At 41.1% G+C, this 23,604-nt stretch overlaps 1 long non-coding RNA gene across 1 annotated transcript in view; it reads right to left on the bottom strand.

Annotated features, from left to right (window-relative positions):
- The window catches only part of LOC125637154 (uncharacterized), a 113,384-nt gene extending 96,649 nt beyond the window's left edge, over positions 1-16,735 (bottom strand). Inside the window, exon 1 of the long non-coding RNA XR_007356844.2 lies at positions 16,649-16,735. This is a non-coding gene — a long non-coding RNA (uncharacterized LOC125637154). The remainder of the gene's footprint in view (positions 1-16,648) is intronic.
- Positions 16,736-23,604: the final 6,869 nt, after the last annotated feature.

Raw genomic sequence — 23,604 nt, 5'->3', positions numbered from 1 at the left:
GTACTTACAGTATGAACTCTTATAGGAAATGGAACATAGAAGGTTCAGAAAAAGCACTCTTGCCTTCTGTATAAAGAATGTCTTCATATTTCTGGCTTGGATTTCATTATTTCACTTTCAAAAATAGTCACGTCTGAACTACAATCAGCCGTTCACGTAAAGTGTAATACTGGAACTAACTGGAAAGATGAAATTCTCTGACAATGCAGGTACTCCTCTATATGCTCTTCCATATCTTACAAAGGCAACAAGGATAAAACTCCATAACAGTGAGTACTTAAACATATTTTGTATCGAAACTTAGACAGCTGTTGGCTTTGTTCCTGTTCCGATTGGTATAAAAAGCCCAGAGATAAGAAATATACAAAAACATAGTGAGGTACTTTCCCTCTTAACATATTCAGGTAATAGGGAAAACAGCCAGAAGGATAGATAAATAGCCACAGCCCCAACAATTTGTAGCTTTTTCATAGTAACAACAAAGGATGATTAAAATGCAATGAGAATTTCTATCCAGCAAGAAAAAGAAAGTACAGTGTGTACTCCTCACAAATGTATGTACCCAGCCCCCTTGGCACACCAACAATAAGAACAAGGAACTTATTTTTCCCTGAAGCATGTTTCATTCTTGCTACTAGGTTGATGCTACTCCTCTAAATTAAATGTCATTGCTATAGACCAGTTATTAGCTTATCAGTAGCCAATGGTGAATCTCTCTGAGGAAAGAAAAAGCTAAAGTTTTCTAGTGAAATGAAGCAGAAATACATGTTTGACATTCTATACAATTAGCCTATCATGAAAGAGAATTGCCTACAGATTCCTTCACCAATGAACCAAAAATTGTGATGAATAGTTCAAGCAACCTGACCATCTCTCTCCTTTTATGTAAATTATTCAGTTTTCTGTATTCTATATCTATTACTCCATGCACATGTTGATTAGTTCATTGATCCCCGCCACACACACACAGAGTTGAATTTAATGGAGTTTGTAAAAGCGAGTAATCTAATTTAGGAGCCAAACTCTTCTTCCGTTTCCACCATTAAGTCAGTTGAATTACTTCAGATTTCCACAAATGAGGGAAAAGAAGAGAGAAAAGAAAATCTGGCCCTAAGTGTAAGAAACTCACTTATAGAATCATAGGACTGGAAGGGACCTCAAGAGGCGGTCCCCTGCACTCATGGCAGGACTAAGTATTATCTAGACCGGAGTGGGCAAACTACGGCCTGCGGGCCGGATACAGCCAGTCAGGGCTTTGGATCCGGCCCACGGGATTGCCACCCCCATGGCGCTGCGGGCCCCGCGCCACTCCTGGAAGTGGCCGGCACCACATTTCTGGGGGGAGGAGAGGCAGAGGGCTCCGTGCACTGCCCTCACCTCCAGGCACCACCCCACGCAGGTCCCATTGGCTGGGAGCGGGGAATGGGAGTTTTGAGGGAGGTACCCACAGGCGAGTGCAGCGCACAGAGCCCTCTGCCTCCCCTTCCCCAAAGGGGCCACAGGGACATGGTGCCAGCTGCTTCCGAGAGTGGTGCGGCACAGTCCCAGGGCAGGCAAGCAAGCAGGCGGGCGGGTAGGGAGCCTGCCCTGGTCCTGGTGCACACCACTGCCACCCCGGAGCCACTCCAGATAAGCGGTGCTGGGCAGGAGCCTGCACCCTGAACCCGTCCTGCACCCCGCACCCCAATCCCCTGCCACACTCCCCTGCCCTGAGCCCCCTGCTGCACCTTGCACCCCTTCTGCACCCCAACCCCCTGCCCTGAGCCCTGTCCCGCACTCCGCACCCCCTCTTGCACCCCAACCCCCTTCCCTGAGCCCCCTTGTATGCCCTGCATCCCTCCTCTGCCCCAACCCCTTGTCCTGAGCCCCCCCCCACACCCTGCACTCCCTCCTGCGTCCCAACTCCCTGCCCCAGCCCTACATTCATGGCCCTGCATGCAATTTCCCCACGCAGATTTGGCCCTCAGGCCAAAACGTTTGCCCACCCCTGATCTAGACCATTCCTGACAGGTGTTTGTCTAAACTGCTCTGAAAAATCTCAAGTGATGGAAATTCCACAACCTCCCTAGGCAATTTAGTCCGGTGCTTAACCACCCTGACAGTTAGGAAGTTTTTCCTAATGTCCAACCTAAACCTCCCTTGCTGCAATTTAAGCCCATTGCTTCTTGCCCTATTCTAAGAGGTTAAGAAAAACATTTTTTCTCCCTCCTCCTTGTAACAAACTTTCACATACTTGAAAACTGTTATGTCCCCTCTCAGTCTTCTCTTTTCCAGACTAAACAAACCTAATTTTTTCAATCTTCCCTCATAGGTCACATTTTCGAGACCTTTAATTATTTTTGTTGCTCTTCACAGACTCAGGTTCATAGATATCCCAAGACCGCATTAGCTTTTTTCACGGCTATATCACATTGGCGGCTCTTAGTCATCCTGTGATCAACCAATACTCTGAGGTCCTTCTCCTCTGTTACTTCCAAGTGATGCGTCCCCAGTTTATAACAAAATTCCTTGTTATTAATCCCTAAATGCATAACCTTGCACTTTTCACTATTAAATTTCATCCTGTTACTATTACTCCAGTTTACAAGGTCATCCAGATCTTCCTGTATGATATCCCGGTCCTTCTCTGTATTGGCAATACCTCCCAGCTTTGTGTCATCTGCAAACTTTATTAGCACATTCCCACTTTTTGTGCCAAGGTCAGTAATAAAAAGATTCATAGGCAGGAGTTGTAGACCAAGCTGGATGAGCAAGCATCTCAGAGAGATGATTAAAAAAAGCAGAAAGCATACAGGGAGTGGAAGATGGGAGGGATCAGCAAGGAAAGCTACGTTATTGAGGTCAGAACATGTAGGGATAAAGTGAGAGGCTAAAAGTCAAGTAGAGTTGGACCTTGCAAAGGGAATTAAAACCAATAGTAAAAGGCTCTGTTTTCTTCTTATTTATATGGGTATAAAGAAAGAAGAAGTGGGACCACTAAACACTGAGGATGGAGTGGAGGTTAAGGATAATCAAGGCATGGACCAATATCTAAACAAATACTTTGCCTCAGTCTTTAATGAGGCTAATGGGGATCTTAAGGATAATGGTAAGACGACAAATGGAAGGAGGATATGGAGGTAGGTATTACCATATCTGAGGTAGAAGCCAAACTTGAACAGTTTAATGGAACTAAATCAGGGTGCCCAGATAATCTTCATCCAAAAATATTAAAGGAACGGGCACATGAAATTGCAAGCCCATTAGCAAAAATTTTTAATGAATCTGTAAACTCTGGTTGTACCGTATGCCTGGAGAATTGCTAATACAGTTCCTATTTTTAAGAAAGGGGTAAAAAAAGTGATTTGGGTAACTACAGGCCTGTTAGTTTGACATCTGTAGTATGCAAGGTCTTGGGAAAATTTTTGAAGGAGAAAGTAGTTAAGGACATTGAGGTCAATGGTAAATGGGACAAAATACAACATGGTTTTACAAAAGGTAGATCATGCCAAACCAACCTGATTTTGTTCTTTGAGAAAGTAACAGATTTTTTAGACAAAGGAAATGCAGTGGATCTAATGTACCTAGATTTCAGTAAGGCGTTTGATACTGTGCCACATGGGGAATTATTAGTTAAATTGGAAAAGATGGGGATCAGTATGAAAACTGAAAGGTGGATAAGGAATTGGTTAAAGGGGAGATTACAGCGGTTCACACTGAAAGGTGAACTGTCAGGCTGGAAGGAAGTTACTAGTGGAGTTCCTCAGGGATCGGTTTTGGGACCAATCTTATTTAATCTTTTTATTACTGACCTCGGCACAAAAAGTGGGAGTGTGCTAATAAAGTCTGCGGATGATACAAAGCTGGGAGGTATTGCCAATTTAGAGAAGGACCGGGATATCATTCAGGAAGATCTGGATGACCTTGTAAACTGGAGTATGAAATTTAATAGTGAGAAGTGTAAGGTCATGCATTTAGGGATTAATAACAAGAATTTTAGTTGTAAGCTGGGGATGCATCAATTACAAGTAACGGAGGAGGAGAAGGATCTTGGAGTATTGGTTGACCACAGGATGACTATGAACCACCAATGTGATATGGCCCTGAAAAAAGCTAATGCGGTCTTGGGATGCATCAGGAGAAGTATTTCCAGTAGAGATAAGGAGGTGTTAGTACCATTATACAAGGCACTGGTGAGACCTCACCTGGAATACTGCGTGCAGTTCTGGTCTCCCCGTTTGAATTCATCCTTCTTAAACATAGAACAGGTACAGAGAAGGGCTACGAGGATGATCCGAGGAATGGAAAACCTGTCTTATGAAAGGAGACTCAAGGAGCTTTGCTTGTTTAGCCTAACTAAAAGAAGGTTCAGGGGAGATATGATTGCTCTCTATAAATATATCAGAGGGATAAATACCAGAGAGGGAGAGGAATTATTTAAGCTCAGTACCAATATGGACACAAGAACAAATGGATATAAACTGGCCATCAGGAAGTTTAGACTTGAAATTAGATGAAGGTTTCTAACCATCAGAGGAGTGAAGTTCTGGAATAGCCTTCCAAGGGAAGCAGTGGGGGCAAAAGACTTATCTGGCTTTAAGATTAAACTCGATAAGTTTATGGAGGAGATGGTATGATGGGACAACATGATTTTGGCAATTAATTGAGCTTTAACTATTCATGGTAAATAGGCCCAATGGCCTGTGATGGGATGTTAGATGGGGTGGGATCTGAGTTATTACAGAGAATTCTTTCCTGGGTGTCTGGCTGGTGAGTCTTGCCCATGTGCTTAGGGTTCAGCTGATCGCCATATTTGGCGTCGGGAAGGAATTTTCCTCCAGGGCAGATTGGAAGAGGCCCTGGGGGGTTTTCACCTTCCTCTCTAGCATGGGGCACAGATCACTTGCTGGAGGATTCTCTGCACCTCAAAGTATTTAAACTGTGATTTGAGGACTTCAATAGCTCAGACATAGGTGAGAGGTTTATTGCAAGAGTGGGTGGGTGAGATTCTGTGGCCTGCATTTTGCAGGAGGTCAGACTAGATGATCATAATGGTCCCTTCTTACCTTAAAGTCTATGATTCTATATTAAACACAGGTGGAGATTCTGTGCAATCTGTCTAACTAGAGCCACTCATAATACAGGACAACAGTAGAGAGAGTACAGAACCGCAACCATCAATCTGCAGAGAGGAAGTGATACGTGGTATTATGAAAATGAAGCCTGGGAAAGCACCAGGAGTAGATAATGTACTTCCAGAATTGTTAAAGTGACTGGCAAACATAGTACTGATCTTATGTGGAAAATTTGTAATCATGTATGGATGTCTAGAAATTGGCTGGAAGACTGGATGAAGGGGATTCTTCTGGCCTTTACCAAAGAAGGGAGACATAACAGAACATAGTAACTATTGCACCATCTCACTGATAATGTACACAAGCAAAGTACTGCTCTACATAATCCAGGATCCCATGAAGCTCAAGAGAGAAGCAGAACTACAACCACAACAAAGTGGTTTCAGAGAGGGCTGTGGCACACCGAACCAAATTGCCAATATCCAGCATAGGACTGAAAAACACAGCGTACAGTCACTCATTGATCATGTGCTGCACTGACAACTCAAAAGCATTTGATACCATATGACAACTGTTTTTGGAGGACACTGGCAGACATGGGAATTCCGAAACATCTCATTGAACTCATTGCAAGTCACTGTCACCGACAACAGACCATGGCGTGACAAGCAGTAGGCAACAGTCAGTGGCAGTCCACTGGGCGGGGTGTGAGACAAGGATATATTTTGTCCCCAACCCTCTAACATTTAAGCAGAATTTAGTACAAGACAAGCCTTGGAAGGTTTTGACAATGTGGAAGGAGCTGGGATTTCCATTGGTGGATACCGCTTAACTGGCCTCAGATATGTGGATGACATGACACTCTGTGCTACAGCCACTGATGCAATGCAGCAAATGTTGGAGTCTGTAGAAACAGTTAGTGAGGAATATCGACTATCCCTTAATGTGACAAAAACAAAATTCATGTAGCTTGACAAGACCAACCACCACAGGATGCAAGCAGCCATCAGAATTAATAGATGTAATAGATTAAATTAATTATCTGGGATCATATATAGCCAACCAAGGAGGCTGTTCCAAATAAACTGGAAGAAGCCTAGGGACAACTCACCCAGCTTTGCCATCCCTTAAGAAAATGTGAAAAAAGTGACATTTCCAAACGTATGAAGGTGCAGTTGGTGAAAAGCCAAATTTTTCCATGGTGATTTACATATGTGGCTCATGGGAAGTTAATGCTGCTGACAAGCATAAAACTGGAGTTATGAAATGTGGTGCTGGTGAAGACTCTTGTGTATTTCTTGGGTGGAAAAAAGTTGAATGCCTATGTTAGAAATATTACTGGAGAGGAGCAGACACTGATGTAGAAAATCAATGTATACAAACTTAGGTACTTTGGTCACATTTGGTGTAGAGATGGAAATAACCTTCAGGAAAATTATTGTGGAAGGAATGGTGGAGGCTCATCAAAGTAGGGGACAACAAGTGAGGAGATAGATGGAAGGTTTTCTTACACACCGCTTTAGCTTTTGGCCCAAATGTCTATATTATTTCTAAGGCTACATCTACATTGCACATCTCTTTTGGCAGCATGTAGGATATGTGTAGCTACACACCATAGTGAAAAGCAGGCATGGGGTGTATAAATACATGTGTCAGTGAAAGGCTCTGACAGTGGGGAAGCAGCCTTTCTGCATTGCTGGAGCCTTTCACTCCAGCAGTTCCCCACTACTGGAGCCTCTCTGCATTACTTGAAATGCTTTAAAATAAGTTTTCAGATTATGGGCAGATTCACTGAAGCTTGCCCATGCATAACCTTGGAGTACAACCACCTTCTTGTTCCTGGGATGTATGGACTTGCAGTTCAAGACCTTGTTATGGTGCTGTACTGGACTATGATCAAAAGGAGCCACTTTTAAAATTCTAACACCAGACTGGAAGTGGCATAGGAGAGGTTTCCTGCCTCTGATGCAGTCCACATATTCTCTGGATATAGCTAAATCATCTTGATCAGATATGACTTATGCTTGAAGAGCACTTTTTTGTGTGCCTTTCTATATACCAGAATATACCCCAATTCCTGTTACAATATCCCCACATGCACACGCACAATTTCAAATTTCACAAGTTGAACACTGTGCTGTACAAACAGTATTCTCTATGGGTTGATTGTCCACTGCTTAGCACCTTATGTTGTCATTTGCACCTGTGCATAGTCATAACAACAATATTACAGTCTCCTATTACCGACTTTGAAGAAGGTGTAATTGAGTCTTGGGTACATAATTAGCCCTTTATGAGGATTAAGGTGATATGGAGGAGATGAAGATACTGTTCTTATCATTGAAAACAGCTATCGATTCTACTCCATGTATCTTTGCAGAAGCCCCAATTGTAATCAAATATGTTCAGTTTCAAGGGTATTTTCAGAAATGTAAGAGTAAGACCTTAAATGAAAATATATAGATAAATTTAATTCTTTCCTCCACTGAGTCATGTAGTATAATTACTTCTTCCAAAAAGCTATTTGCAAAATGCCAAGTTTCTTTGCTTTTAGTCAACCTGAGATTTAAGGGAGAAGTGAAAATTTCTATCCAGTTATAATGTTATCCCCCAGCTTTGCACCTCAAAATCATAAGTGATGGCTCAGCAGCTTATTCAGCAGAAAAAGCAACTTGGTCATAATAGCCATTTTGTTGCTTTAAGAGAATAGATCTCCAAAGACCCAAGAAAAGAAAACTCAGGCAAATATGTTCTCCAAACTGTAGTACTTTCCTCCCAATTCTCAGAAAAATTTGGCTCAGACTTCAAGTTTATTAAAATGTGTGTCTCTGTCAACAATGCCAGTTAGTGCTATATGTGATGATGGTTTTTTGAGTTGAAGTCACAAATGAACTTCAACTGAGTCAAATGTTTATTTTAGGTTTTAATAAGCACCCTGAATATTGGATTCTTATCTGAACATTTTTAGTCTACAATAGTGGGCTGGAAACCTCACAAAAGCAAGCCTTAAAAAACAACTCACTTCCACTACTTTTTCCTTCCACAGTTCAGCTGAAAACACCAATGAAAACCCTCTCATGCTATTTCAACATTTCTACATTCAGTCGCAACCAGACCCAGGAAGTGTACAGGTGGCACAAGAGGAAAAACAACTACACTTTTTCAAACATCAGAAAAATTGAGTTATTTTGTTCAGACTGGTTTGCCATCCAACTTCTCCATTCCAGCATTGCAATTAGAAAATGGGACCGAAAACTCGAACTTTTTAATAGTTATAAATCAACTTGGCTGGATTTGCTGCTGTCTTAAGTGAGCAGGACGCCATTGATTTAAATGGTCTGTCTGCTACTTTAACTGCCAGCATGTATGTGCTTAGCAACTCCCTGTTTGTCAGTCACCCATGAAGGTTGGTATCTGCATAAACGGCATCAGGGGACTCAAGAAGCAGTTCAGAAATATTCTATGACATCACTGTGGAAAGTTGTAAGTAAATCCTTTGGACTGCACAAGGTAAAATGTGGGTTTCCCACATGAAGTGATGAGGTAGTGCAACCCTCACACCTTCTGGGTGTGGTGTTCTGTCCCATCTAGTGGCACCGAGACCACTTAGAGAGAGAGAGAGAGAGAGATTAAGGAGTCTGCTCTACAGCCTTAGCTCAGAGCCGCTTAGCTTTTAGCTCAGGCAGTAGAGGCTCAAGCACTAAGCTCCAGAGGTCCCAGGTTCAAAACTGATGACCAAGGTCTGTTGGCATTACAGTAGCATAACACATGAAGTAATCATGAAGTACATTTGCATCTGTTTTAAAAATGTTATGTTCTTGCTTCCTTTACTTACCTTAGTGTTTTGGGTTGCATTTTTTTGTTTTGTTTTTTGGGTTACCATTTTACTTCCAAGTTACTATACAACTATGACATGCAACATGCTCTCTGAGGTAACTAGTCTTCATTATAATGTCAATGGAACTGACAACTCCCGCACTTTGATGGAAATTCTTTCACATTAGCAGCTGATAATATAGAATTTATGAGTTCCCTCCTGGACATGGTGAGAAGTGTTTTTAAAAAACACCAAGTGCTAAATATCTAACTTTTTTCAGTAACACAAAGTTGAAATAAAATGTATTATAGCTTCTAAGTGGATATTTTAATGGAAAACATTTGTAGAAAAAAATCTGTGCTAGTATTAATATGCTTCGGGAGAAAACCTGCCACAATGAATTGGCAGGATACATTTCAGATAGGCTGCACATAAGCAGTGCAAATTAGATATCTGACTAGAGGCTGACCAGTGGTACAGAAGATTGTGTGTGTATGTATATATATATATAGGTAAATGAGAGATTGCAGAATGCTTTTTTGCCTGTAAAGTTTCTTCCTGACACCATAACATCTAACAATTCTGGAAGGTCACTAGCTCTCTTTCTGTTAAAAAAATTAATCAAAATGAGACTAGATGTTTAAAGATGGAAATCAATAACCCCATCGCTCAATTAACTCAAACAACATGGGTTAGACACAGGGGGTTACTCCATTTCCAAATGGATTTGGGACCCTAGGGACATTCAAAGACGTTATTTAAAATATTCCCAAAGTCTGTCCATTTGATCTTTCTGAATCTAGCATAAGCAGTTCAGGCACTCAATTTACAAATCAGCCTCACGAACAGATGAGCCACAGAGAGGCTGTGAATTCTAGCAGTGTCTTCATAAACACAGAAATCAAGACGTATGTTGTGTGAATTTGAGACAGAGGCACAAATATATTTTTAGTTTCATGTTGGCCATTTTTCCAGCAAATGTCTAATTTAGCACTGATAAAAGTGTTCCCACCACGATAGGCAATCTCATGGGCAGTATTCTCCTTGCTTTCTCAAAAAGATTTTCTTGTAATCATCTCTGCACTCTGGTTCCTTCCAAATGATTTTCTTCCTAGCTCATGCAAAACCTTGTTCCACTGTAGTCAACAGAAGTTCATCAACTTAAGCAGGACCAGGATTTAGCCCATAATTTTTTTCCAGGAAAATGGACCTCTTTAAAAACTCAGCAGTATAACTAGACAACATAATCATGTCATGCCACAGATAGTTAGCTAGATTCTCAGCTGCACCCGCCTGGGTGCAATAGAGGTGGAGGAGCTAGAAGAGACAATGCCCCAGCTATGCCCCATACCCACCTCAACACACCTCCCTATACCAGGAGTTGCGGGGATTGGCTATGCCTGTTCAAGATTTATCCACGTTAGAGAAATCTCTGACTGCAGTTCCCTGGCTAATCTCCTCAGCCTTTGAACCATAGAGCAAAACAAAGGGATCAAAAAATTAGGCCAAACAATCTGTTCCAATCACATTAGAAGAATTTTCTAGTAGAAACAGGTTAAACTTTTAAGACAGAACAAACCAGCCTGAACTTTCTCCCATTTCCCTATTTGAACCAAATAAACACCCTTTTCCCACATTTGGGTCAGTTTAAGTCTATTCTTCCCTTTCTCCAGGCCCCAGTTCACAACAATACCAGTGGAGGCTGTTAGCTCTGGCTACAAGATTCTTTGAGACATTTCTGAGCCCTGTGTTTTCTAGGAGGCACAGTTTCTATGTCAATTGCATTGCTCTGATGGAGTGGCCAAAGTTCATACACTATCCTACTTAAGGGTTTGTCATGTGAAATCTTGGGAGATAAAGTCCTCAGTGTCCTATTGTCTCCTGTGGCATAATCCTCCATTTTAGATCTGCTGAGGGGGCATACTTACAGACTCACTTTTCTAACAGCAGGCTTCGATGAGCATTCTCAGACAAATTTCTCATTGATTTGGTTCAGGTCATTAGAGAGGCAAAGCTGGAGTATTATAATATAGTTCAGTGTAGATTTTGGTCTGGAGACAGACAAAGGTCAGGTGACTATAATTGGCTGCATTCACAGGTAGGGAAGAGCTTTTTCCTAGAGGTTTTGGCTTATCAAGATTGTTTATTTTGTATATATTTTACCTATATTGCGCCTTTCTTTCTCTCTTCATTTCTCTGTAAAGGAAGGGGCAGATTCTCTCACTTGCTCTACTCATTTTGCACTGCTCAGGCAGTGTATCTGCCTGCACCTCCTCTGCTGGGGAGGTACTTCAGCACCAAGCAGGCCTAAAGTGAATGTGGAGGTGGCATGTCTGCAACATAGCTGAAACCAGCCACATACTTGCTATCCCCATCTCAGGGACTCTTGCCAACTATGCAGAGTGAGTGAGTGTGTGTTACACATACATATACACACACATGCTTATTTTAGTAAATAGATTATTTCTGTATTCTGCATAATGGCCGTTCTGCCTTCCTCTGAAGTACTGGCATTAGCTTCACTCAGACAGGATACAGAAATAAATGAACTAGTAATAGATTGTGGTATGGGAATTATTGCACTCTTACTAATGTCTACACAAGTCATAGGGTCCTATACATGGCTTTGAAAACTTACCCATTAGCCTGCAATTTGATTCCACACAACAGGCCCCATTCATCCCTAGTGTTACTCAGCTGAAATTAATAGAATTCCACCAGGGATTAATTTGAACAATGTATTGAATGAATGTTTGCAGTTCTGTGCACTTTTTCTAGCCTATATTAATATATATCATTGTGCTTTGATTGTGACAGAGTGCAGTGGTCAATACTGTGCTCACCGTTAGCCAGAGTGTCGCAACACTCTCCCCACTCCCACCCGCATATGTCTCGAATTTCGAGACCATTTTTTCTACTTGTCTCTCTAAATGATTTGGAATGCTAAATTCTGATGTCCTTAATCTATCCTGAGCTGCCACAGGGTATTAAATGACAGTAAGAAATAAAGTTGATTTCTCCCCATCTAATGCATAACTAAAATATTCTACAGCTCTTATAGCAGAAGAAAAATGTAATTACCTATTAAGAAATGAGTTTTACTATTTATTTTGCATTTTGAGGAAATTCAAAGGTTTATGAAAAATGTTTTTAGCTTCAGGACTTCATCTTCAGAGTGAATAGCAGCACCCTGGTGCTTACAGGTACGTTTTAGCATTGCTGAGAGAGATGTACGTCTTCTTTTCTCTTTAAAATGTTATGCACCCTGCAAAAGGCCATTAAATAAGTTTAGAGGCCCTCAGGGCCTATTCACACAAGACTGGGAAGCATGTTTTGTCCAATTCTGAAGAGTCCTCCTATGGAGAGACAAAAATGTATGCATGTAAAGAATTTGTTACCAGCAATCTGCCATGACTGCTGCTCCATTTCTTCCCTCAACATTAGAGTGCTCCCAACTGAATTTTGTATCTAGCTTCCTACTCTTTGTGTAACGAGGCAAGCCAGATTCCTGAAACTTTATTTGCTGGAAATCTATATCTGAATTTTGTGGCTGTCATAAATATAAAGGGAAGGCTAACCACCTTTAAATCCCTCCTGGCCAGAGGAAAAACCCTTTCACCTGTAAAGGGTTAAGAAGCTAAGATAACCTCGCAGGCACTTGACCAAAATGACTAATGAGAGACAAGATACTTTCAAAGCTGGGGGGAGGGGGACGACAAAGGGTCCTGTCTGTGTGTGTGATGCTTTTGCCGGGACCAGAGCAGGAATGCAGGTCAGAACTCCTGTAAAGAGTTAGTGAGCAATCTAGTTAGATATGCGTTAGATTCTGTTCTGTTTAAATGGCTGATAAAATAAGTTGTGCTGAATGGAATGTATATTCCTGTTTTTGTGTCTTTTTGTAACTTAAGGTTTTGCCTAGAGGGATTCTCTATGTTTTGAATCTGATTATCCTGTAAGGTATTTACCATCCTGATTTTACAGAAGTGATTCTTTTACTTTTTCTTTAATTAAAATTCTTCTTTTAAGAACCTGATTGCTTTTTCATTGTTCTTAAGATCCAAGGGTTTGGGTCTGTGTTCACCTATGCAAATTGGTGAGGATTTTTATCAAGCCTTCCCCAGGAAAGGGGGTGTAGGGCTTGGGGGGAAAGACGTTTCCAAGTGGGCTCTTTCCCTGTTCTTTGAGTAACACTTTGGTGGTGGCAGTGTTTAACCTAAGCTGGTAAGAATAAGCTTAGGGGGTCTTTCATGCAGGTCCCCACATCTGTACCCTAGAGTTCAGAATGGGGAAGGAACCTTGACAGTGGCTTATGCTCCTCTGTAGTTAATACTCTCAGTTGATATATTTACAATACTTGACCTCTTGACTAGCAACCTATGTGTATATTTACATGGATGGCATAGTGGTGGATTTCAATCTAGTAGGTCATGTTCATACCAGACTGTCATCTTGAGAAGAGTTACTGAGAAAATCTTAGAATGCCAGCAGAAGATTTTTTTTAACTTCCTTGATTATACAAAAGCATTTCATAGTGACCACAGAGAAGCCCTCAGAAGATTCAGAGACACTATGAAATTTTAGGAAAAAGTGTTAATTTGATAAAACCCTTGCATGATGAGTCTGCATTCTACATCAGGACAGAGCAGAGAAATGGAATGGCCAAAGGCAATGCTGCATACTACTCCCACTTCCATTCTGTATTGTCATAGACTTCGTGATGAGAAGAGCAATGGTTGCTGCTGAGGACACTGGTATTGTTTGGGCAAGAAATTAGCTGCAAGACTTATATTTTGCAGCTGATATAGCCATATTGGATACCAATTTAGATGAGATGAAAAGACACTTTTGAGCATAAAAGCAGAAGCTGCTAACGTGGCACTTCATATCAGTGCACGGAAGACCAAGATAGGAGAGAATCCTGTTAACACTGGTGGATATGTGATTGATGGAGAAAAGCACAAAAGAGTTATTGACTTTATCTATCTTGGCAGTATAATATCTGATAATGGCCAGCTCACTAAAGAAGTGATGGCAAGATTTGGTAAAACCTATGGATCATTTTCTCTTTTATCAAACATCTGGAACAGTAAAAAGTTACATCTGCACACTAAAAATTAGATTTGTACAATGCTATTGTCCTTCCAACACTACTGAACACCTCAGAAATGTGGCAGATGGTGGAAGTACACAACAGGAAGCTGAATACATTCTACCAGCACTGTTTAAGAAGAATCTAGGGAATTCATTGGAGGCATCATGTAACTAATGTGGAAGTTGTGCGCCACACAGGTCAGTGGACTACAGACTCAATTAGAAAGAAATGATTACAGTGGTTTGACCATGTCATCAGGCTACCCCATGGCTTCCTTGGAACACAGAGAAGCAAGTTTCACCATTCCATCCTGAACTCCAGCACAAAGTAGCTTTGCATCATCCTGACCCGACAGCTGTTAGTGCTAGATTCTGCCATATTGAGCAGTACCTGGAATGGAACTACTTGCTGATAACGTACTATTCAATATGAATAAGGGTTGCAAAAATTGGCCCTTAAAAACTGTAAGCTCTTTGGGACAAGAACTGTCTCCTTCTTTGGGTTAGTGAGTCTAGCACAATGTAACCCTGATCCTGATTTGGGCATCTGAGCACATATAAACAACAAATGGATAAAGAGAACATCTCATCTACATTCAATGGACCTATATGAGGAAAAGTGGAGTGCAATGGACCTGTAGGAGGAAAAGTGGAATGCATCATCCAGAGCCAGACAAATTATTTTTAAGCAACTGGATAAATATCTAATGCAAGTTATTTTTGCTGGGTCTAGTACAGATTGAAGTTCAGATAAATGCGGATCCGATGAAGTGAGCCGTAGCTCACAAAAGCTCATGCTCAAATAAATTGGTTAGTCTCTAAGGTGCCACAAGTACTCCTTTTCTTGAAACTACTGTGGTAGCTCATACAGCTCTTCATTGCAAAGGAAATAGAGGTACGGCATGATTTTGCTCTTCAGAGACTACCATAAAAAGATGTTACAAGCCACTCAAAAGCTCTTCTTGCTTTGATATGTTAGGAATTGTATTTTTATCACACAGGGATTCTGACAGAGCATCAGATCTGTATTTGTTAAGAAAAGTCATGAGTAAAGCACACACTTGACATTGATCATCATAAGATGTAATGTGTCAGGATAACTCTGCTTCTTTTCACCATAGTACAATTCATAAAATGGTTTTAACAAATGCTTGTTATAATCAAGCAATTAATTGACCTTTACAGTAGTAGTATGTAACATTTTTTTTGTATTTTCACACCTTTGAAGAATATACCTGTGTACAATTATTGCCCAAATCTTAACTTTCAATTATACTCTAGTAACACTAGTATCTGAAAGCCCATGCTGTTGCACAGGCATGGTAGTTAGGCCAACTAATCTACCATCTGTGGAGTCTCCTTCATACAACCACTGAAACTGTTGCATGCAAATTAGCTTTCAAATAAGGATGCTGATTGACTGAGTTATTTGTGATATCCCAATGGTCTAGGACTCTTGGCATGGCATAGATACATGCCTTCATGAAGCTGTACACCACACGGGTTTAATTTGTAGAGTCAAAATGGCCGAGAACTTAAAAATTGGATGAATCAGAACAAAAAGAGCTCTCAGCCATACTTGTCTCATGATAATGGTATCAAAAGACAGAACCCCAATGTGTCTGCAAAGAAATTTTTTTTAATTTCTTACGGTCCAATTCTGCTGCTATCAAAGTCAATGGCAAAACTCCCACTGATGTCAACAGAAGGATATAGGTCAACATTTTCAAACTTGGCTGACTCGACGTAGTCATTAAAATCCATATTTCAGTCATCTGACTAAAACTGGCCTGGTTCTCAAAAATGCTATGCACCCGCAACTAAAGCTATGTCTATATTACAAGCAAGGTGGGTGAGTCCCCTGCTTATGTATACATACTTGCAATAGCTCTCATCAAGTTAGCGTGAGTATACATAGCAGCATAGCTGCGGTAGGCAGATAGCAGGAGTGGAGGCATGCCTTAGCCATGCCAAGTACATACCCACTAGTTTGAGGCAGGTGTGTGCTTGGCACAGCTAAGCCATGCCTCTGCTGCTGTTGCCTGTGCTATTGCAATTATTCTGCTATTTATACTCACGCTAGCTTTCATCAAGCTACCACAAATACATGTACACAAGCAGGGACTCACACCCCTAGCTCATAGTGTAGATGGAGCCTAGGAGTGCCAGGATCCAGTCTTGTCCCCAAGAAGTCAGCTGTAAAAATCCAATCAAAATGGGAGCTGCATTGAGACCCGTGAGAGTCAGCCTACATGTTCAAGCATATAACTGCATGGATGTGTGTGTTTGGAGGGTGTTTTCACATGCATATGCCTATGGCATCATCAGAACTTGCATTCATGTACCAGTGTATATGTAGATGCTCATGAATGTGACGGTGTATAAATAAGACTATACCTGTGAGTATGAGAAAGAGCGTGAGCAAGATGGGGGATGCAAATACCGCTGGGAGCATGAGCTGTAAATGATTGAAAATCTAATTTAATAGATCAAAGAACACTTTCCCTCATTGTACCTGAGAGCAGAGCAAACTAACTATCTATTAAAATGACACAGAAGACAGAATTTCATCACATCTTATTTACAGCATCTGAAGAAAACATAAATGCGTAATAATATTCCCAAGCTCATACCAAATCCTGTCATCTGATTGTCTTCTATTGAAATAACTGAATTAGTTACTTACCAGCCTTCCCCAGGAAACAGCAGCTTTTAATAGATCCACATTCAAATTTGCATTTTTGTATCTTTACAGTGGGTTTGCTGTCTGTTACCTATTGGGGAAGGAAGGAGAGAGAATATTAGAATAATTAGCTATTCTGCAGACTGAACTATAGTGCCATCTTATCTTGACTCGAGGATCAGCATTCAAGGAGCAGTCATTCTGGGAGTGGGCATTTAACTGAAGTAACAAAAAAAAACCCTGCAACCTTTAAAAGCAAAAGCAATTAAGGTCATTATTATTCAGGGAACTTAGCCATTTCAGGACATTTAGTATTTAGTACTATGGTTTCACAAGTGCCCAGTTATTTTGTATGCCTCAAATTTGGGCTGCACCTAAGTATCTTAAGTTGAACACCCCAAAACTGAGGCATCCAAAATCGGATAACTTATGAAAATGTAGATCTGAAACTACTCTTAAGTGACCATAAAATTTTTCACCACAGCAAAATGACAAACTAACTACTTCTGAGATAGAGACCATCATCTTAAGCCCCAGTATAAAAGTTTTATTGAAGTTAATGTTTAAAATCAAATTTACACAAGTTAAGAGGGAAGGTACTGCACATCTGGGGTCGGGCTTGGGTTATGGGGGATTGCAAGGCTCGGTTACAAGGTTCACGAGGTACATACATATCACATAACCAGCATAGATCCACACTGGGGTGCGGGAGTTTTTAAAATGTCAGTAGATAAGTAGGCTCAGGTACGCAACCCATGGAATGTATTAAGAGTCCAAGTCAGTATTGGTGTAGAGAATAAGTACATGGGTGCGGTGCGTCCCTTGGCTCATCAGGGAAGGAAGTGGGTTATTTCCCTGGTTGGCGGTCTCAGTTACTTGACCTGGTACTGGTGGTGACCTGTGATGTGTTCCGTGTAGATGTCTCTGGACCACCTGATGGTGTCAGATACCATGAACTGTCTCATGAGCTGGGCGTAGCATCAACCAACTTCGCACGCTCTCAGTACCTGAGCTCTATTACACCCTGGGAATGTCTAAATATTTTACAGCCCATGAAGAGAAGACAACAAATTGACATCTTTCCAGTTTACAGGCTTTAAAAAAAATAATTCCTAGTTCTCAGGGCCAGGACGCAATTCCAGCCCCAACATAACTTCAAATTGCTGCCAGAAAGTTTTAGGTTCTGCCATTGGCTTGGGGTCCTTAGTGGACCCCAACTGAGTGGAGGATGGCTTTGGTGAGTAGTGATCTGCTATACATCCTTCTTCCCTGAAACACACATGATGTACCTAGAGCTAGTCAGAAAAATGGAATTTCCCTCGTACTGGAAATTCTAACCTTTTACATTTTCCTTTCATTCCAAATCATGACAGATATACTTGATCATTTTGACTACCACAGAATGAAAATTCTGAAATATTTTTTTCCTAAACCAAAATTGCCTTATCAAAGGTTACATTTCAATAATACTGCAACATAAAATGTTAAAATATCATATAAGCATAGTATTAAAATTAATTAAAGGTTAAACAAAGGTTAAAAAAAATAAAATAGAAACAAAATGTTAGAATAAAACAAAACAAAACGCAAACAAAATACTTAATTTCTATTCAAATTATTTGATTTTGATGAAAACAACACTTTCTACCAGCTTTAGCTGTAAGTTTGTGAATGTGGTCTTTACATTGGGAATGCTGCCGATACTACAAACTTACTTATTAATAATGCTGTTGCCAAAAACTGCTTCAGTGGAGTAATTTTAGTAATTGTGCTATCACACAAAGTAAAAAAAAAAAAATCCTGAAAACCTCATATCCATTAAGCTTTCAAAGAGGTGCTGGAAGGTGTTTGTATTTTATGGACTATGTAATGCAAAATTCAATTAGTTCAGCACTGAATAATACATGGAGTAATTGTTCACCTCACTAATACAAGGCCAACCCAGAAGAAGTTTCAGCATACATTTTTCTTAAATAATAATAATAAAAAATAGAATTATCAGGACCTTAAATGCAATAGAAGTTTTCATACTTTTCACTTTTAAAGTAAAAGTTATTTGTTAAATAAAAGTACAAGCTAATATTTTAAGTTAAGGAAGTCTCATGTTCCTGTGTGGTTCCTAATCAATAGCTCTGGAATTTTGTGAACAGCACATTTAATATTGTGTCTGTTTAATTATTACTGTGGTGATCCGGTAATTATCTCTTGGGATCCAGTAAGCTTCATTAAACATTGAGCCCTAGTCATTCATAAATTCATGTTACTGCTTGTCTAAACTAGCATTACAAAACTTAATAAATCAGGAAGTGTTGCTTTAAGCTGATGACTAGAAGTATTACTTAACTTACTCAAATTATTGAATTCTTGAAAAAAATAAGGTTTCAGAGTAGCAGCTGTGTTAGTCTCTATATCCGCAAAAAGAAAATGAGGACTTGTGGCACCTTAGAGTCTAACATGCAGGAGTGAAATCAGAAAGGCCAAATCACACCTGGAGTTACAGCTAGCAAGAGATGTTAAGAGTAACAAGAAGGGTTTCTTCAGGTATGTTAGCAACAAGAAGAAAGTCAAGGAAAGTGTGGGCCCCTTACTGGATGAGGGAGGCAACCTAGTGACAGAGGATGTGGAAAAAGCTAATGTACTCAATGCTTTTTTTGCCTCTGACTTCATGAACAAGGTCAGCTCCCAGACCACTGCACTGGGCAGCACAGCATGGGGAGGAGGTGACCAGCTCTCTGTGGAGAAAGAAATGGTTCGGGACTATTTAGAAAAGCTGGACGTGCACAAGTCCATGGGGCTGGATGCGTTGCATCCGAGAGTGCTAAAGGAGTTGGCGGATGTGATTGCAGAGCCATTGGCCATTATCTTTGAAAACTCATGGTGATCCGGGGAAGTCCCGGACGACTGGAAAAAGGCTAATGTAGTGCCCATCTTTAAAAAAGGGAAGAAGGAGGATCCTGGGAACTACAGGCCAGTCAGCCTCACCTCAGTCCCTGGAAAAATCATGGAGCAGGCCCTCAAGGAATCAATTCTGAAGCACTTAGAGGAGAGGAAAGTGATCAGGAACAGTCAGCATGGGTTCACCAAGAGCAAGTCATGCCTGACTAATCTAATTGCCTTCTATGACGAGATAACTGGTTCTGTGGATGAAGGGAAAGCGGTAGACATGTTGTTCCTTGACTTTAGCAAAGCTTTTGACACGGTCTCCCACAGTATTCTTGCCAGCAAGTTAAAGAAGTATGGGCTGGATGAATGGACTATAAGGTGGATAGAAAGCTGGCTAGATTGTCGGGCTCAACGGGTAGTGATCAATGGCTCCATGTCTAGTTGGCAGACGGTATCAAGTGGAGTGCCCCAAGGGTCGGTCCTGGGGCCGGTTTTGTTCAATATCTTCATAAATGATCTGGAGGATGGTGTAGATGGCACCCTCAGCAAGTTTGCAGATGACACTAAACTGGAAGGAGAGGTAGATACGCTGGAGGGTAGGGATAGGATAAAGAAGGACCTAGACAAATTCGAGGGTTGGGCGAAAAGAAATCTGATGAGGTTCAACAAGGACAAGTGCAGAGTCCTGCATTTAGGACGGAAGAATCCAATGCACCGCTACAGACTGGGGACTGAATGGCTCGGCAGCAGTTCTGCAGAAAAGAACCCAGGGGTTACAGTGGATGAGAAGCTGGATATGAGTCAACAGTGTGCCCTTGTTGCCAAGAAGGCCAATGGCATTTTGGGATGTATAAGTAGGGGCATTGCCAGCAGATTGAGGGATGTGATCGTTCCTCTCTATTCGACATTGGTGAGGCCTCATCTGGAGTACTGTGTCCAGTTTTGGGCCCCACACCACAAGAAGGACATGGAAAAATTGGAAAGAGTCCAGCGGAGGGCAACAAAAATGATTAGGGGACTGGAACACATGAGTTATGAGGGGAGGCTGAAGGAACTGGGGATGTTTAGTCTACGGAAGAGAAGAATGAGGGGGGATTTGATAGCTGCTTTCAACTACCTGAAAGGGGGTTCCAAAGAGGATGGCTCTAGACTGTTCTCAGTGGTAGCTGATGACAGAACAAGGAGTAATTGTCTCAAGTTGCAGTGGGGGAGGTTTAGGTTGGATATTAGGAAAAACTTTTTCACTAGGAGGGTGGTGAAACACTGGAATGCGTTACCTAGGGAGGTGGTGGAATCTCCTTCCTTAGAAGTTCTTAAGGTCAGGCTTGACAAAGCCCTGGCTGGGATAATTTAATTGGGGATCGGTCCTGCTTTGAGCAGGGGGTTGGACTAGATGACCTCCTGAGGTCCCTTCCAACCCTGATATTCTATGATTCTATGAAATTTATTTGCGCATAAGCTTTCGTGAGCTACAGCTGACTTCATCGGATGCATTCAGTGGAAAATACAGTGGGCAGATTTATATACATAGAAAACATGAAACAATGGGTGTTACCATACACACTGTAACGAGAGTGATCACTTAATGTGAGCTATTACCAGCAGGAGACCGGGGGGGACGGGACCTTTTGTAGTGATAATCAAGGTGGGCCATTTCCATCAGTTGACAAGAATGTCTGAGGAACAATGGGGGGGAAGGGGAAGGGGGGGAAATAGTTTACTTTGTTTAATAATCCTTCCACTCCCAGTCTTTATTTAAGCCTAAATTAATTGTATCCAGTTTGCAAATTAATTCCAATTCAGCAGTCTCTCGTTTGAAGTTTTTTTGTTGAAGAATTGCTACTTTTAGGTCTGTAATCGAGTGACCAGGGAGGTTGAAGTGTTCTCTGACTGGTTTTTGAATGTTATAATTCTTGACGAATTTATAATTAATTATTAATGTTATTAATTCTTGACGCCCAATGTTATAATTCTGATTTGTGTCCATTGATTCTTTTACGTAGAGACTGTCCAATGTACATGGCAGCGGGGCATTGCTGGCACATGATGGCATATATCACATTGGTAGACGTGCAGGTGAACGAGCCTCTGATATTGTGGCTGATGTGATTAGGCCCTCTGATGGTGTCCCCTGAATAGATATGTGGACACAGCTGGCAACGGGCTTTGTTGCAAGGATAGGTTCCTGGGTTAGTGGTTCTGTTGCGTGGTGTGTGGTTGCTGGTGAGTATTTGCTTCAGGTTGGGGGGCTGTCTGGAAGCAAGGACTGGCCTGTCTCCCAAGATCTGTGAGAGTGATGGGTCATCGTTCAGGATAGGTTGTAGATCCTTGATGATGCGTTGGAGAGGTTTTAGTTGGGGGCTAACACCCATTGTTTCATGTTCTCTATGTATATAAATCCCCAAACTGTATTTTCCACTGAATGCATCCGATGAAGTGAGCTGTAGCTCACAAAAGCTTATGCTCAAATAAATTGGTGAGTCTCTAAGGTGCCACAAGTACTCCTTTTCTTTTTGAAAAAAAATAAGAAAATCCTATTTAAAGTGCCTGTATACAAATGATAACACTTAAAAAAAATGATGTTATCCACATAAAACAAAAATAGCAGCCTACATCCCTGGTTCTGCAAACGCTTATTCATGGGCTTCAATTTATGCACATGAGTAGTCCCAAGAATGTCAACTCTCATGCTTAAACCTGACAACATGTGTTTTCAGGACTGAGATCTAAAACAAACTCATAGGCCAAGGAGAGTCTATTATCTGATGGCTGCGTTACTACCTCAGAAACCAGAAGCACCCTCAAGTAACTATAATATATAATAAAATTAATCAAATTTGCGTGGTTGGTCTGCTTCAAAAAAAGAAACATTGGATCAAACCAGGACTGCCTCTAGGTATTGCCAGACTTCACACAAAATAATAAGTGGGAGGCCTAGGCCAGCTCCTTCTCCTAGAACCTATTTGCCCCCTCATATGCCTAACACCAAACACACGCATGCATAAGTTCTGTGGCCTTACATGACCCCTCCTATATCAACGAGAATGTTGGAGAGTGGAGCCAAAGTACAATTTTCCACGCAGGTAGTGATGAAAAGCACTTCTGAAATTCAGTCTCTTTAGTGGGTTACAGGCATAGTCAGATAAGACTGGAAATGAGGAATCAGGAATGGTGCTCTGGCTGCTGGGATGGATGTGTGGTATGGGTCTACTGCAACAGGGAAGTCATTTATGGCTCATTGGTCTAAGGGAACCACTTTCCAAAACAAACTCAAAAATCTTACTCTTCCCCATTTAAGCCATTTTTGAGGTAAAAACAGTTAATTGACTTTCTATGCTAATCCTGCAGACGCTGCTCTGGGTCTCCAGCAGGACTTCAGTGGCAATTGCTCATGCAGAGTACTTTCGGGGTTGAGCCCTTTCTTTTCCTCTCTGTTTCCTGAATTTGGCCTGAAATGAGTGTGCTGAATTATCATGAAGAAAAGGTTATTTCCCACAGTATCATCAACCCAGCAGGAACAAGGAAGTCCCAGAAATCCCCTACTAAAGCCTGTTCTCATTCTATTCAAACACAGATTTCTAGACGAGATTTCAAGGCAGATTTCGAGAGCATTTCTGAACTGCAGGGCACCCAAATCAAGCTGAATAAGCTATACATCACTACTATACATTGTTTAGCAATATCCACATTTTCTCATGCATTTTTTTTTAAACAGGGCTTGACAGAATTAATTCTGGTTAGAAAACCCAATAGATCTTGTCTGCCCTCTACAATATTGGAGTTGGTGACATTATTGTTAAGAGTGGCCCACCCTTTACTGGGGATCTTTCATATTAAATTAAAATTAACGTAATTGAAAATATCTTTCTTTCAGGATGGATTATTTAACCTCTTCTGTGCCATACACACACACACAAACACAGAGCAGCACACATATGGTCTGATTAATATTCCATCCATTCCTTCTAAAAAAAATGCCTCAAAGCCATGTGGTTCTCAAATGCTTACAGTACTTTGCAAAAAGAAAAGGAGTACTTGTGGCACCTTAGAGACTAACCAATTTATTTGAGCATAAG

This window comes from Caretta caretta, chromosome 5, assembly GCF_965140235.1.
Source record: "Caretta caretta isolate rCarCar2 chromosome 5, rCarCar1.hap1, whole genome shotgun sequence".
Classification (NCBI taxonomy): Eukaryota; Metazoa; Chordata; order Testudines; family Cheloniidae; genus Caretta; species Caretta caretta.
The sequence above is the reverse complement of the archived record's forward strand: the minus strand, read 5'-3'. Positions and strand labels throughout refer to the sequence as shown.